Below are 18652 nucleotides of genomic sequence, written 5' to 3'. Positions count from 1 at the left end.
AAAATACTCTTATATTCCTATTTACTCTCATTTTAATGAATTCCCAAAACTTGAAAGAAGTAAATGAGTTCAAGTTTCACAGTCATACTAATATTTACATTCATTTAATTTATTCCACATTTCATTTTCTCTCTCAAATTTTTCATAATATTTCTAACTTGTACAAAATTTTACAAGCATCTAGAATCATTTTTTTATTGTCTATTTTTATAATCAAACTTGTTTCATGTCATGATAATATGGTTTAGATGATTTCTATATATCATTTATAATTTGAAAATTATTTTAAGGGATAAAATGTTAGCTCCTTGCATGATCCTTAAACTTCCTTAAACTATAGGAGTTATAGAATCTATTTCAATTAAAACAACAAAAATACAATAAAATTAATAATATCTGTTCAAAGTTTATATTTACTATGATCATTTCACTACAATTATATATTAAGTTATGAATAAGTTATGAAAATTTGGTTAAAAACAATTTTAAGTCAACTATATAATACAAAAATCTGCAGAAATATCATGGAATTATATTCATTTCTATTTGTTTTTGTAATCTGAAATGGAAGTATTAATGAGAATTAATTATGCATTATGTTTCTGCCGTGAATTTTTATAAAATTAAATTACAGTAGATCCCCCTATAAAAGCGTTTCCTATAGTTATGATTCCTATAAAAATTGTGGCATTATCCGTAAACAACGGTAAAAATAACTCCTATAATACGTAAAACGTCATCGGGCAGCCGAACTACTTACCCGCCGTCCGTAGCGCCACGCTACGGAGAGATTTCTATCGTCTGGACAGTATTATATAAATTATATATAAATTAGGTACTGTACATATAATTATATATTAATTATACGCTACGGCGAGTTAGGCGACCTATCGACTAACTGTTTAGTACTGTAATTTTATACATTTCTTGTGAAAGAAACATTTCTTATTTAACGGCCATAAAAATTATTTATATTAATGATGTCTCCAAAGGTCAACGAAGTTTTCGCAGAAAAATAATATCAGAAATCGCGGCCGCAATTTGATGCGCTGTTCCGCGACGAAACCAAGCTTTAGCAACGAGCGTAGTCAAAGGGTACACACTCGGTAAGTAATCCTACAATTTTTTGTTTATAACGTAGTTTATACGGATTATTTTTAAAAAAATATACGTATTTTGGAAATGTTGAGTCGAATTAGTCTAGAATCGATTAATTTTATGAAAGAAAACCTTTCAAACAGCCGTAGTCCGTAAACTATGATTCCTACAAAATTGATTCATAAAGAACGGAACGTATCTACCGTCTTATAGGGGGATCTACTGTATACATTGGTTAATATTCTGGTATTTGTATGTAAAATTACACTTACCTCTTCGTTCAAATTACTGACTAACAAAACACTTCCAATGGCAAGATGGCCTGGGAATCTTATACCCGCTACACCTAATGCTGCAGCTGTTGTTGCTGCTGTAGGTGCAGGAAGAGCAAAACCTCCAAGAGATATTGCTAATAAAAAAATAATAATAAAATACTTAAGTAACATGTAAATACATTATTAAATAAGAAAGTAAGAAATATTTAAAGATATAAACTTCTATAATATAAGTATAGTTCACAAACTTAATTCAATTAAGACAACAAATTTATCATCAGTTAAATTAAAGATGCTGTCAACCCATAAAGATATACTCATTATGAGAAAAAATAAACTGTTTTCAGTATTAGCAGCCAAAACTGACTCAAAAATAAAATTTCAATTACAACTACTTTCATTAATTGTCACATTATGTTCCATGTTTCTTAATGATAATATGATAATTATCAAAAGTAATTGCAATTAAAGTGTGACTTTGAGTCAATTTTGATTTTTAACATTAAAGACAGTTTACTTTTCTCATAAATCAATTAAATTATTAATCATCAATTAAAAAATAATTGAATATGACTAAATGATTTTATGCATAAATTTATACAGAAATATTTTATAGTATCAATATCCTCTCTTATATTTACAAATTTTTTACAATCATTTTTTTCATAAAAATCAATGAAATCAGTTTTCTGATTACACTTAAAAGTATGTTACAAAATAAAAACATTTCAAATTAAAATAAAGTATTTATATTTCAACACTGTAACTATATTTCAAGATTATATATATAGAATAATCAGATAAACTTCCTTGCCAATCAGTAAGCTAGCTAATATTTAAAATTTATGATACTTTTCAATCCAGAATAAATTTTTTCGTAAAAATCAACAAATTTTTTTCTATTAGTTTTCTGATTACATTTTCAAAATATTACTTTGAGATATTTTTGCATTTGAATTGAAACTATTAAAGAGAGGGATAATCTTTGTCATAAAACAGTATTGTATTACATAATAACTCAGACATTTTCTGTACTTATTCCAGCAGGTGTTTATTGAAAAAAACAAGCATTTTCAATCACTTTCAGAAATCATTAAATTATTGTACATTTCCATACATTGAATGCAATTAATCAAGAAATTTTAAAAATGGAACATTGTATACAAAACACAACTATGTTGAAATTCAAATATAGCATAATATAAACTATAAAGTATGTAAAAAAAATAATAGTAATAATAAAATGTAACATACATTATAACAAAATACAACATAATAAAAAATTATGTCATATTTCTATGAGTTATTATATTATTTTCCAGATTTTGGCAGTGTTTTAATTGTGTTACTTTTTAAATAAAAATCTAACAGCCTTAAAATGTCAGCAGTATTTTATACTAATAGTCATAACTTTACCTCTAATTTGAAAATTTCAGATCTGTTTTATTTTGTACAATATAAGTAGTTTTAATATACAGGATTGTTTAAAGAAACATACCAGGAGATACTTCCATTCTTAGCACATATATACTTTATGAAGAAACTAAACACATTAAATTTAGTTGATGGAAAAGTGTATAATCAAGCATTTTTGGCCTGATTGATAAGCCTTCATCAGGTAAACAAAGGCTTATCAATCAGGTTGAAAATGTTTGTTTTTATTATTTTAATTGCTGGAAAAATGCGTACAGTGTGTTTACTGTCTTCATATACTGTGAAGTTCCAGCTTAGACTATTATTGATATACATACTATAAGGGCAACTATCAGGAGTGTAATTTACAGTGTAAATCATTGTGAAATGTAATCATCAAAGTATATCATAGAGTTAATTATTGTAACAGAAAACTACATTATTTCATCATTTTATTCCTATACAACACTAATCTTGAGTAAATGCAAATTAAATTATTCTGCATCTACATAACAACAACTACAACTATTGAAAATATATATAATGTATTTATAGCACATGTAATGCTTTAATACTGTACAAGACACTACTAGATGTCGTGATGATTAGATCATAAACAACACGTTCCCCTTACAGTGCCCATATGATACATACATGTTGTGTGTGGAAGCATCATCTAATACAGTGATGGGCAAACTACGGCCCGCGGGCCAGATGCGGCCCCCTGAAATGTTCTATCCGGCCCGCGCGACATTATTCCTAATCTGACGAGTATAAAAGATTACAGGCTGTAGTGGTTGATGCACCACTTGAGTGTTCGTTGATTATATAAAATAACCGAAGCTTTATATCTCACCATGAAAGTTTATTTACAATCATGTACAAAATTTTGTTTTACACTTATTGAGTAAAAGCTCGATCGGTTACAATCATGCTTCGGTACAGAACATCCACTCGTCATGCGTAGCGTAGCCGAAAGAGAGAAAAAGAAATATGGCGGACGGCCTGCACATGTTTTTATAGCGCCACCTGGATTTTCAGATGCAGCGCTAGGTTAAAATTATATTGGCCCGCCTAAAGTTTTCTTCTTTTCCTTTGGCCCGCTCTTTAAAAAGTTTGCCCATCACTGATCTAATACACTGGAGTGCCACATAATTATCTTTTTCAAGTATTGGGCACTCTGTGTCACTGAAATCAAACTATTAAAAATATGTTTAAAAAATTTATTTGATTATAATAATACACACAATAATAAATTACTGTAATAAAAACATCATTAAAAAATTACAATATTTAAATATTAGTGACTTTCTTGACATTCAAATTATGAAGCTTACAGTTCAATATTTGACAAATTAGTTTCATCTGTTCTGACAAATTAATATAGGCTTCATAAGCAAACATCATGAAACCCAATAAATTTGTAAAGCCAAACAACCATCAGATTACATCAGGCAGAAAAGTAGCCCGATGTAATCTGGTGATTGTTTTGCTTTATAGGCTCCTACATTTCCTCTGGAATCAGGGAAAAAACACCAGTTCTATCCCCTCTGATAGCCCTTGTCACATATCTTGGTTTTCTGACAAAGTTTGAAACTGTTTGGGAATACAGTTTGTCATGCTTTGTGATAACTATTATACCTGGAGATTTTAGTTATTTGTCTGTAAGTGAAATCTTAATTTTCCACTTTATCCAGGTTAAATCAAGTTCTTTGTAACAAAAAAAAAAAATAATGAGTTGCATAACTTTTCCAGCTGTTGAGATTTTATTTAAAAAATAACTTTTATATTATTAATCATAATACAGTAGAGTGTCGTTTATCCAAAAGTCGGTTATCTGAAAGCATTCCAGTTGGCAAATTTAAATTTTCGCTAGTGCTGTGGCACTGCAATCTTTGGCTATATCTTGGGCTACTCCAATATTTTTTTGTTGGTGTGTGTGTGTGTTTTAGCTGGCAGCACTGGAACTTTTGTGTGGTGTTTTTCTGAGGAGTGTGTGTCGTGCTGAATCGAGCATTTTTGATACTAGATTAACTTCTAAAGTATAATTTTTTTGTTTTTATATTTTTCAATATATTTATGTTGTTTGTAAAAAATAAAAAAATAATTTATGATACAATAGCCACAATTATTATTTTAAAAAGTTTACATTAGACTTAACATCGACAAGTTAACATCGACGAAAATTCAACGCAAAGCGATACGCAATGGAGAAAAATTTCAATATGAGATAGGTTAATATATTTTTTCATACATAATTGGTTATCCGAACAACCTCAATCCCCATTTGTTTCGGATAAATGACGCTCTACTGTAAAAATAATATTGTGATGCCATCTGTTATGAGATTTTGTTATAAAAGCTTTTTATATTATTAACTATTGCAAAATGGCAAAAAGCTGAATTTTAAGTACAACCCCTCTTGAAATGTGACATATGACACCCTTCTATCTTCCCACTTCCTCAAACCTTACCTATCAAAATTTAATTGTATCAATTTCCCTTTCCCTTATACACAAATTACCATGCCAAATTTCATTTTTTAATCTTAACTCCATTCTGAGATATTAAACAAAATAGATGCCATCACATACACACATGAATTTTTTTTTTCATTTTTTGACTTTTTTGGTTCTGGGGTCTCAAAACAGAGATTTGCAAAAAACTCAGAGGGTCAAATTTGACATGATTCCAATACTTTCCCTTGTTATACATACATAACAGTCAGGAAAGTAAAACCTCTTATTTCTGTGATAGGCTGGCTTTTGACTTATAGTAGAATTTAACCTAGAAAATCACTCATACTGGATGGATTTTTTTCCATTTAGGCAGATTTTCATTTTATACAGGTTCCATTTTTGACAAATTTTACTGTATTTTCTTTGAATAACAGTATTTTTTTAATATTTTTTATTTATAAAGAAAAAATATTTCATTTGTCTTCAAAAAGTTTTAATACTCAATTATTTAAACAATTATATCAATTATTTAACTACTTCAGATTTAAATTATCTTTCATGATACATCAAGCAGTGATGTTATATATAATTATCTGTAGTTGCTGCCTTTTAACTTGAAACCAAAAAGCGCTTTGCACAAGTGCTGCACTAGCATTGCCAACTTTCCTGTACAAAAAGGACATTTAAAACAAAGTAGTTTGTTCTAAGTATTTGTTGACTGACTAAATTATAAAACATTAAGTAGATAATAAATAGGGTTTAAACTCAATGTTAGAATTATTACTAACTGTTGCACAATGCCATCCTAATTGATTCCCTAAATTTTATTTGCCTGTTCAACTTTGATTAATGGCAGGGTCTTCCTTTTTCTATTACTCTAGTGAGTGAAAGATGTAACTAGAATAAGAAAATAAAATATTCAAACATTTTCTGCCAATACTAAATACGGAATCTGTTACCGGTGTAATTTTGCGTAAACCTTTCACAAACGTTTTCACACAAAATTACACTGGTAACAGGTTCCGTATTTAGTATTTCATCCCCGGTGTCAGAGTGAAGTTAATTTACTTAACATTTTCTGCCAATAATATTTCAGAGAAAACAGTAAAATTAAACAAAAATACACACTGTACTCAAGAGGAGAGCATTATTGATAAAAGAAGGATGGGCAGGCAATACAGTTAAATGGAAGACCATTGGCAACCCTAACTAGCTACACACGAATGGAATGTGTCATTAAATCACCATAAATATACTTATTGGTTTCTCTTATTCACATTTTAAAGAATATTTTAATGGATATTCATCAGTATCAGCAATTGTTTCATTAATTCTTGACTTTTGGATTATTAGAGTTATTGATGGGAGTCATCACTATTGTACAACTTACAAAATATCATCATCCCTTTGCCATAATCATGGAAATGTAAATGGTTTTAATTTGAGAAATTTTCTGATATATTTGAGAAATATAATTTTAAAATTATTTCAAATACAGTAAGACCTCATTTAATGCTACCTTGATTAATTCTGATTCTATAAAATGTGGTGGTCTGCTCAAAGCCTACAAAAAAGCTCAAAATTTACACTGATTCAAATTATCGCAGCATTTCGTTGATTCATTTATAATATGATCATTCACGAACATGAACCAATCAGCAAAAGGTGGCAATTCGTCATAGCACTGTACTTTCCTTAAATCTGTTTGTTTGGTGCAATTTTGGAAAAAATATAACATCATGGATGCCGTAGGCAATATCGACTTTGCTTGGAAAGAATTAACTGATAAATGCATGAATGAAGTGTGGAAAAAGTTATGACTGAAGGTAGCCAAAGAATTCTCAACAAGAGCCTATCGCTGCATCATTAGGTTGACCAAATTGTCAACCTAATCAATACAGCAGGACTTTTTCCTTTTAACTCTTTCTGCTCTGTGGGCACTAAGAGGGTCTCTTTAAGTATGCCCATTATGGATTTGGCCAAGTGGTGAGGTACAGGTGCCGACATATCTGGTCAGACCACCTCCCCAAAAATTCCTGGAAATTTTTTGACCTGTCCAGATTCAATCCCAGGTCCCCAGAGCAGTAGTCCATCTTGACCACTCGGCCATCCAGCCATATAATACAGCAGGATTAGAAAATGTATTGAGGAGGTACTGCAGGTTTCTGGTGAGAGTCTTACCAATGATGACTTTCAAGAACTGGCAGAACAAGGAATTCATGTAGAACTGGAAATTATTGATTCTGAAAACAAAGAACCCAAAGAATTTATCTACAGATTTCCTTAGTGAAAGTTTGGTAACAATAACCAAAATCATTGATCAAATTGTAGTGAATAATCCAGATTTTGAAAGGAGTGCAAAAGCAAGACGAGGTTTTTTGGATGTAATCTCTTGCTACCAACATTTGCTTAACAAAAGAAAAAGAAAGCGACAAATGAAATTACACGACTTTATCTAAAAAAAAAAAAAATTTCAGAAGAGCCAGAACCTTCATCACAAAAAATGAACTTTACATTTCTGTGTGCATATGTTTATGTATTATTTAACATATATTATTATGCAAATTAATATAAAAATAACTTGAAATTAAAGTAAAATCTGTTTATTTTTGGTCATGTGTTCCCCTTTCCCTATTTACTCTGTGTTAAAATGACCTCATTCAACGCTGTTTCATTTAGCACTTTGTCATCTAGAAACGTATTCCCCATGTTACGCGGGGTCTTACTGTATATTTAATTTAATTTTATTTGTTTAGGCAAAAATAAACACTATAAATACAGACTACTTTTTATGCACTGGATAGTGAGAATATATTAAAGTGGTAGTATGGAAAATCCTGCAAAGTTCAGAATGTTTTTTGTTTCAAGATAGCAAGTGGAAACTATAGTTATAATTTTAACTCTTCTTATCTCTATATTCATTAATTACTAAATTCTTTTAAGTATGAATTGCTATTATATTACTTAACTGTAATTGCATTACTAAGTGTATTAAGTATAAAGTTATGTCACTCAAGAAAAGTCCAAGCAACATTCATATTTCAGATTAAGAGTTTGAAGAACTATTTTTAAAAAAATCTGAATATGATATAGAGATGATGATATATAACTGAAATTTGTTTAAAATATAATTCTGCAAGTAAATAATAAAGAAAACTTGGTCAAGTTCTAAGACAAGAAAAAATTTAAACTATACCAACAGTCTGTTAAACAATGCTCTATGAGATGATCTAAAATTTTACTTAGATATTTTATTTTAGTGAAGTTGGCTAAATAAAAATTTGCTTTTATTGATAAAATCAAGAATTGACAATATAACTAAGATATTTACAAGTCAAAAATACTATGGTCTTTTTCAAGTTGTTTCTATTTTGTGTTTGTTAAAATCTTTTGTTTCTTCAAGACCAGCTTCAAGATTCATAATATAGACAAAATATTCATAAAAATTCTATAGTAATTTTTGTGATAACAGAATTATCATCTTAAATTTAATAACAACAAAATTTAAAAGTTCTTAAGTTCATAGAACACTGTAAACTTAATATGTTCAAGTGTTATTTTCAACATTCATTTAATTCAATGTTGAAAATTTTGTTTTATGAAACAAAGCTTGTTTCATAAAAAATAAAAATAAACATCAAATAGACAAAGATAACTACAGTAAAGCATCGATTATCCGACCCCTGATTAACCATCACATCGGTTAACCGACCGTTCTAGTTGGCAAATTTCAAATGTCCACTAGTGATGTGGCACTACAATATTTGGCAATGTCTTGGCTACTTTATTATTATTTTTGTTAAATTTTTGCTTGTTTTAGCTGGCAACACAGCTCCACCATTAAAGGGCGGCCAGTATTTAAACGAGACTTAATTTTCTAATTATGAATGGTTGTTTGTTTTGTGAGCAATAAAATAATTTAAAAATAATTTTTAACGATACAATAGTGACGATTATTATTTTAAAAAAAAATTTGTTAGGCTTAACATCGATGAAAATTCAATGTGAAGTTGGTTAATAGTGATATACTAATATACTAATTACATGGGATATACTAATATACTATACTAATAACGTATTTTTTTCATTTTTTCGGTTATCCGATTTTTCAGTTATCCGACCAACCTGAGTCCCTAATTGAGTCGGATAATCGATGCTCTACTGTACGTAACTTCATGCATACTTATAAAAATATGCTAAATACATTCAGACTGCTAATGATCTTTCTAAAAATTTTTATTCTATGTCGACTCTATGAGCAATTAAATTTTTCAATTTAAAATTACAGAGAGTGGATACACTTTTAATATTTTTCTTGAAATTCAAATTTTTTGGCAAAAATCTCTTAACACAATGTGTGACTTTTTAATCTATGTACGGGTTACATTCCAGAATGTCTTGTGCCATTTAAATTCATGCATAATGTAAGTAACAATCACCAACTTTAATAGTTGTATTTGTTTTGGAGGTACTGTACACATGATTTAAACAGGGGATAACAGGATTATCTGTATATGATACCTACTAATAAAAGACATCGTGTATACTTTTGAATTGTTTAGAAAAGTTTAGTCTGATATGATGTGCATAAAAATAAAATTTTATCTACTGGTCTATGATTAAAACAATATCATAAAATTTAATATTTATGTTTTAATAAAGATGAAAATTATATTATATTTCAATCAAAATTAAATAATTTTTAATGAATAATACTAAAAATAAAATGTTATATTGATTACATTTTAAAAGAAGCATTTTCAAATTTATCTAAATAAACAAAAATAAGTAAAAAAAATCCATCTTAACAGTGATATATCTATTTATTTAGTTATATAAGATAATTATTATAAATTTAATAATTAAATATAATAAAAATTAGGTAATAAAAATGTATTTGCTAACATTTTTTGAAAATTATATAAATACTTAAATATTTTTTTAATAAAGTTTTTCATACAAACTTTTATAAATTTTAGTTTGTTGAACTATACTTTTTTAATTAATAGAATATTTATATTAAATTTTCAATTGAAGAAATTTTTTAAAGATAGTTACAAATGAAAATAAAATGCATTAAAAGCAAACATGCAATCCATAATTAGTAAAATATAATATGAAAATAAAAATAATATCTAACAAATACCATCACCATTATATTAACTTTCTACAGTTGTGCATTATTTGTTATTTAAAGAATAAGTAGTGAATCTTAAGCATTAAATAGCAAGCATAAATGAGCAGAAAAGGAATACCACACCTCCAGCAGCTGTAGCAGCATATGCAGCTGTTAGTGGTGTTCCTAGTCCTGGGGCAGCAGCAAATGGGGAAGCCAGAACCCCCATGGAGCCTTGGTAATAAGGTAAAAATATAGCAGTCACTTTCTAAGTATTATAAATATAATTATATAGAATTTAGACTAAATTTCAATTAAAAACGTTAGCTTCCCAAAATTATTATTATTTAAATTACATAACTTTTTTATTACATAGTAATGTTATTTTTTTTATCAAGCTAATTAACATGCATTAATGACAGAACATTCTTAGTATATTGTGAGTGAAGAAAAAACAAATTCTAAGTGCATTAATTAGTAAATTACTTGTTTTTAATTACTTAACTATAATTTATAATTTTAACAAAAATTATAATATTTATCATATGTCTTATAATTTGTATCAGATTAATATATACATTGGATAAAGATTTATAATCTGAAAAATAATTGGAGAAAAGAAAATAAAACATTAAGTATTTGGAATAGAAAAATTATAGTATTCTCTTTTAATTAATTCAATAATAATAATAATAATAATATATATAAAATTAAGAGAATACTATCCTAAAGGTTTATTGTAAGAATTTTCTGTTCAAATAAATCTTAATCTTAGAATATGTTCATATACTTTCTTTAAATTATGTATCATAACAAAATATATATTAAATGCTAAAAAAAATAATTTTTATAAATCTATTCAAGTATTGATAGTTTCTGTAGTCAAATAGAAATGTCGAAGTTATTCATGTTCTTTCAAAACAGAATACAATTTAAAATTTAATTCAAGCATTTTTGTATAACATATAATGTTATTTTGTAATAACTACTTTTTCCAACCAATATTCAATGTATAAAGCAATTAAACATATTTATGTACATTTTAAAAAATGTTTCTTCAAATGTAGTAACTAAGATTTTTTAACTATAAATCGAATGTTATAAATTTTACTGTATCAATTATTATATATTTTTTTATTGCCAAATAGTTTTTGAATAATGTTTTTGAATGTAAAAATTTATAAAATTTGATCTTAACTTAAAATAGTTTAATGAGCTACTAAAAATGAAAAAATCTTCAAATATTTATTAAGTTTAAAATGTCCAACTTCTAAAAAAAGTACAAAAACTATTTTAGTTATTGGTGATTGCTATATTTTTAATATAAGATAATTTATAATTTGTTTTAGATACATGAAATATAGCATTGTTTTAATAATGAAATGTTCAACAATCTTAAATTTAAAAATATTTAGAATTTGTAAGATTTAAAATATTTCAATTTTTACAAGTTATATTCTTTCTTGCAGTAAAGCATAAAATTTGTTAAAAACTATTTATGTTATTGAATTTTTTCGCAACCAAAATAAACATTTTCGATTATAATAAATTAATCATTTTCCATTAAAAAATCTATAAAAATTATTTTCTTTTTTATAACGATGAAATTTATAAAATAAATAATATCCTATACTAAAAGAAGGCTAAAAAATAATCTTAATTTTCATGTTCCATTTTTCAAGAGTAAAACTTATTACTGGTAATATTAAACTATTTAAGAGAAGTTTTTGATTTTCAAATCATCACAAAATTTTGCTTAAATTATATATTTCATTTCAAAGTAAGATAAGTTATGTCTATAAAAAAATTAAATATTCAAATCTACAATAAGAAAAATTACAATATTTTAAATTGCTAAGTAAAATGTATATACAGTATATAGTTATATATCAATTAAATAAGATTATTTATAACTTAAACCTGTATATAAGTTTAAGTTATGANCTTTATTAAAATATATATATTTTAATCAATATTTTAACTCTTTACAGAAATGATAAAAACTATTCCTCATTCAAAATATTTTTTTTCTAATCTCACAATAAAATCTATTTTTTGATAGCATCTAGATTTATTTGTAATGGGAATAGTCATCATTAAATATTTATACTAGAAGTTTATCAATCTGAAAAATTCTATAAGAAACTTTCTTTACAGAATAATAACTTATAATAAATGTAATATGACCATACATGTGAGAAGATATTCAGCTAATCATCCTCAAACAAATATCTTGTGTGATTGGAATGCATTTGCTATTCATTTTTATTGTAGTAGAAATTAACTATAGTAGTTTTGGTTTCAGAAAAAGGATTTTAAAATAATTTCTAGGGAATTTTGAAAAATTTCAGTGAAAACTTTGATGAATTTTTCTAATGAATTTTCTAATAAATATCATTATCACACTTGTTTAATTTAATTATATAAAGGTAACATTGAATTGTAACAATGGTCATTAAATATACTGATATTATAATAAAAACATATTTATTATAGATACAAAAAATAGATTAACTGTTAAATATGAATTCACATTTTAACTATCATTAAAATCCTTACATGGTTTTTAAATTTATTTTTGATGTTTTTAATTTATTCTATACAAAGGAGATTAATGATTATAATTTAAAATATTCTATTTGTGCTTAACTTTTACATTTTCTAATATTATAGATGCAAATCTTTACTAATACATTGGACCTTAAAAATCCATCAGAATAATAATTAATAATGTGCACATTGAAATTTAAAATCAGAATTAACATTAGATTTTACAAACAAAAACTTTGAATACTTATTCTAATTTTAAATATTTTTATATTAGTATTATTATTTGTTACTCTATGGATTGTTCTATAGATAAATATTTTCAAGTCTTTCTATCTAATAAAAACAATTTATTCCTGTTCAGCAACTGTTCAGTTGTTTACCTGAACAATTGCTTTATTAAATTTAGCATTAATGTAAGAAGCTGTAGTCCACAATTTTATGATGATCTTGTGCCAATATTTAAAATGCTAAAGTAGACTATTACAATATTTTGGAGAATACAACAGATGATCTTTATGTAATATTTTAAAACAAATTATAATAACTTGAAACTTATTTACTCAATATAGCAGCAATTACTATTTCTTTTGCACTGTTTATATATAAATTCTCTCTGATATAACCATAATCAAATCATTATAAAATTATGCATAGATCAATTAATAAATATTCCATCTTTGGCATCTTTTACTAAATATAAAAACTGTTTTTAATATTAAGTTCACATATTTGTCATGTGTTAGTTTCTCTATTAAATTTTTTCAATTATTATTAATTAAACAAATGATAAATACTAAAAATATAATTTAAAAATCTCAACAATATCTAAATTATATAGCTAATACAATAATATCTACATTTTAAATTTAACTCTGTTAATTCCTAATTTTTAAAAGATAGAAAAAAATTAATCTCAAGATGCTAGATAACAATGAATGTACCAAATTTTAAAGGTTACTATTGCTTTAATGAAAAAATTCATTAATGACTAGAACAAATTGGAATTATAAGCAATATTAATAGTTTAAAAGTTTAAATGAATTGAAGTCCAGGAAAAATATATTTTGAAGAATTTAAGCCTATCCAAATACAGTATTGCAATCTGCCACAAACTATTATTTTTGCCACTCTTTCTGAATGCAATAATTTAATATCTAGCCATTCTAGTACATAATCAATAATTCCTTTATTCCTTTGATTGGAGACATTTCATTATGCCAAACTATAAAATGAAATTTAATAAGTTATGATAAGCATATAAATAGAAATAACTAGTCAATCAATCTTCATCAATAACTAACTTATTATTCTAAATCATTAATAAACATTATACCAACCTGGTAAATTTGAAATTTAATGTTTAATTTAATATTATTTGGATATCTAATGTTAATTCTCATTCATTTCATCCAATTATCATTAAAATAAACATCAATAATGTATCAAATTATACCAGATTACTATTAAATGATTTGTCTGGATGCAATAAATATTATTTCTTGATTACAGGCATGTAAGGATTATACATTCAAATTCTTTTTCCAAACTTTACTATATTTAATCAATCTTAATATATATAAATTTAGAACTACTATACCATCAATGTGACAAACCTTAATTATGCAGGATAAGCCTCACTACACTTATTGGAATAACAGCTGTCTATTAATCTCCACTGACATTCATATAACTTATAACTGTATAAGCCAGCTTTAACTTATTTATCCTGGTATAATGCATATATGTATGTATGTATGTATGCAAATACACATGTAAGACAAGAAACCAATTTAAAACCAAACTAATAAATTAAAAATACCAAAACAAACTCAAAAATTCCCGAAAAAAACTAATAATTCTAGCTGTTTTATTGAACTTATCAAACTAATTCTAACTCCAATGAAGCAGCTGGATTTTTTAAACTGTTGAATTCTGTATTGAATTTTAATTAGGCAACACATGACAACAATTAGAGAATGGCATTAATAAATTTCAATAAATCAATACTTAAATTAATTTAACAATTTACAACTGTCTAGGAAAAAAAAAGTATGTCTAACAAAGTTTTTGCTTAGATCATTTGATGATGTTAACTGATAATATACTCACTGACAAGCTATCTGAAATTTTTATTCAGACATATTTTTCCATATTTTGTAAACAGAAGCAAATTAGAAAATTAAAATTAAAAACACAATAGAATTTACAGTAAATGAGAACATGTTTAACTTCATTTTTTATAATATTGGTTAAAAGATTCTCATTTTCTGAAACTTCTAAAATTATAAATAAAAAATATGCATGGAACATACCTGTTAATCCTAAACTATCCAAGGCAAGATCTCCAGTAGGCAGATTTGGATTTGTAAAATCTCTACTTTTCTCATTATTGTACTTAACATTTAAATTGTTTAATTTTGAATATTCTATTCTAAGTGTACAACATGCATTATAAATGTTTAAACCATCCAGAGACTGAAAGCATAATAAACATCAAATTATATTATTAGAAAAGGAAATGATGTAAATTATAAATTAAATACAATACCAATTTGGCAGCCTGAGCAGTTATTATATCAGGAAACTGGATCAATGCTTGGAATGTGTCTAAAATCATAATTTTGAAATAATTATAATAAAATATATCTTTTTATAAAGAAAAATTTGTGTAAGATATAGCATATATAAACACCTTAAGTATAAAATAAAATTTATTGCAATTACTAACAAAAAAAATTTTTCAAGTAATTATTTCTATACATATTTTATATATATAAATAATTACTCAAAATTTAAATCTGCTGATATATTTTATATCAGTTATAATTATATAATTAAATACAAAATTGTAACATAACCATAATAAAGTCTGATAATCAAGTAATTTGAACATTTCTCAAAACTATAAAAATAAAATTTTTTACATAAAAGTCTGTAATGGCTGAAACATTGATAAATTAAACACTACATATCATGCATACAATCTTCCAGAAATGAATATGTATGATATGTAGTGTTTAAAATTTTTTATCAAATCTTTGAAATATTTTTAAAGAAAATTATCAAAAGCAGCATTGAGTTTTTTAATTAAACTAAGAAAAAATAACATAAAATTCAGTAAGTAGAAGATTAAAAGTATATATAATACCAGATAGCAAAAATAAAGAGCAACAACATGCTCATAGCAAAACGTAACAGTATATTAGAAGTTATTATATGATAGTAAAACTAAAAAGAAACAGCAATGTCATAACTAATACTAAAAAAAATAATAATAATAATAAGAAACTTTACTCAAATATAGTTACTGAAGAAGGGAAATTTATTGATACTGTAATTAAAATTTTATTGATAAAAAAATGAGTTTAATCTCCGATATTACCATTAAAGACCATTTGTAGGCAAAAATTATTTTGGTTTAGAAAAATGCAATCTTTATTAGACAAATTAGATATACTTATAATATCAACCTGCCAAGTTGTATAAAATCAACAAAAAGAAAACTGAATACATCAAATCAATATTCAGTATTTTATATAATTTAAAAATATTTTATACAAACAGCTGTAAGCATCTGCTTTAATTAAACACTTGTTGGAATACTAAAGACTTTGTTAAATATAAATTATAATATAAAATAATTTGAAATTAATATCAGAAAATTTAAATTTGTGGAATTGATTACATATTAAAAATGTTAAAGGTTATATACAAAAATGACTGTGAATTTAGATTATATTTCAGAATTTTCAAATTAAAATAAATTTAAATTTATCCACTACATTTAATAAATCTGTTCTTTGCTGTTTTATGTTAAAGAAACACTGTTAGCTATTTTAAATCCTTCTGAATATGAAGTAGAATTTTAAAAATATTTGATATTAAAAAGTAACTTTTTGATTATAATCAAATTATTTATATTAACAGCAGAAATAATAATAAACATTCACAATATAATTTTACAAACTGTTTCAAAAATGTGTATGTATATATACAATCATAAAGCAGTGTACTCATCCAATCTATAGATAGAACAAAAAAATAAACAAAATGAACAGTGAAAAATTTATTTGAGTATTTTCAGACAATAAAAATATCCAGAATGTAGTTGAATGTTCCCTTAAAAAGCTCAAGTTTATGAAAAATATGCAGACTAAATAAGTACAATAGTAGTGTTGCAGCTTGACCATTCAGCAAAGTTTGTTACTGTTTTACTGCATGATACAGACAATGACTATAACAAAAATGCCAACACATGCTTTTATGAAAGGAAGAATTGTTATTGGAAGACTACAAGCAGACTAGTTAGACAGAAAGATGTGTCCAAGACTCAAAATGTGCCACAGAGCCTCATATTCAGCTTTGGACCAGATTTCAAAGAATGGAAGATGTTGGATGTCAATCAGGAAAGTCACATATTCTAACTGGAATTTCTTGAAGGGTGGGAAAAACTACTTTTAAAGTTTTTTTACACTAGCAGTTTATCTATTTCTCAGATATCTTTAATAATCATCATCAGGCAACCTTTACAAGGAAACTCAAATTGCAATGTATGTAACATGTATTACAAATTTTTTTTTTGTTTCAACTTTTCTGAAGTTTGTCAGTAGCATGATTTATTTATTTTAAACTTTTGAATGTGTTCCTTTTAAAAATTTGTGGTTGTCAGTTTGGTGGGCATGTGGACATTACATTTAAAAATTGCTTTATAACTTCAGGAAACTGGATAACAAGTATACACACAAAACAAAATCTAAAAATCAGCATAAAAATTTTAAAAATTTTAAGTTTTTGTTGGATTTTTTTTTGTTGTGTATGTATATACTTAAATATTCTACTTTTGATAATAAAATATTACATAATTTTTAAATGCCAACAGCCATTGTAGCTAATTAAAAACTTTACAATATACACTAGTATTATCATATACAAGTATATGAAGATATTCAACACCAAAGTTCTAGCATAGATAAATCACATACTTCTAGCATTAATACTATAACAAGATTGTAATTTCTGATTCTACAGGAAATAAAGCCTCCTTTCTCATTTCCATTTAATTTTATCTTCTTGATCTTGGGAAGATCAACAGACTCTTCTGCAGAAATATATATATTTTTTTCATTCTCATCAAATATTTGTTCATGATGAAAGCTTTTTTTGTAATCATTGCTGAACCAAACAAAGATCAGTTCGATCTTATTAAATCTTTGATTGATTGAATTTGAATATTGATTGAATTGATTGATTATCTTCACTCAGTTCAGTAACAAATAAAAATATATATATACACACACATCATGAATGAAAGATATGACAAGAAAAAAGAAAAGTTTTCTGCAGAAGAGTCTGTTGATCTTCCTAAGATCAAGATGATAAAATCAAATGGAAATGAGAAAAAAAGCCTCTATTATCATCAAAGAAGAAAAAAAAATGAATGAAGTCAAAACACTCCTGCAGTTGCAGGCCTAAGAAGATGAAGAAGTCTAGAAAAGTTTTCATTTTCATTATAAGAATATAAAAAGAATCAAATACTTACTGTTCTTTGTAAATGTTATAATTTTCAGCACTTTACCCACTCTTGAAAATATCTACATTAAAAAATAATTATGTATATACAATTTATATAAATAATATATGTTTTATTTTAATCAATTTCTAATCAGTTTAACTTATTACATTAGAAACTTTTTACTATTTTAGACCTATTTATTTCAATGTTTTAGATAGAGGAAATTAAT

The 18652-nt window shown here is 25.7% G+C and overlaps 1 pseudogene; it reads right to left on the bottom strand.

The window, feature by feature from the left end:
* LOC111630804 overlaps window positions 1–18652 on the bottom strand; it is a 54690-nt pseudogene that overhangs the window by 19405 nt on the left and 16633 nt on the right.

The sequence above is a fragment of the Centruroides sculpturatus genome, unplaced genomic scaffold (genome assembly GCF_000671375.1).
Source record: "Centruroides sculpturatus isolate CEXI.00-Female unplaced genomic scaffold, Cexi_2.0 scaffold754, whole genome shotgun sequence".
Taxonomy (NCBI): domain Eukaryota; kingdom Metazoa; phylum Arthropoda; class Arachnida; order Scorpiones; family Buthidae; genus Centruroides; species Centruroides sculpturatus.
Note: the sequence above shows the minus strand (reverse complement) of the source record. Positions and strands in the feature narration are given on the sequence as shown.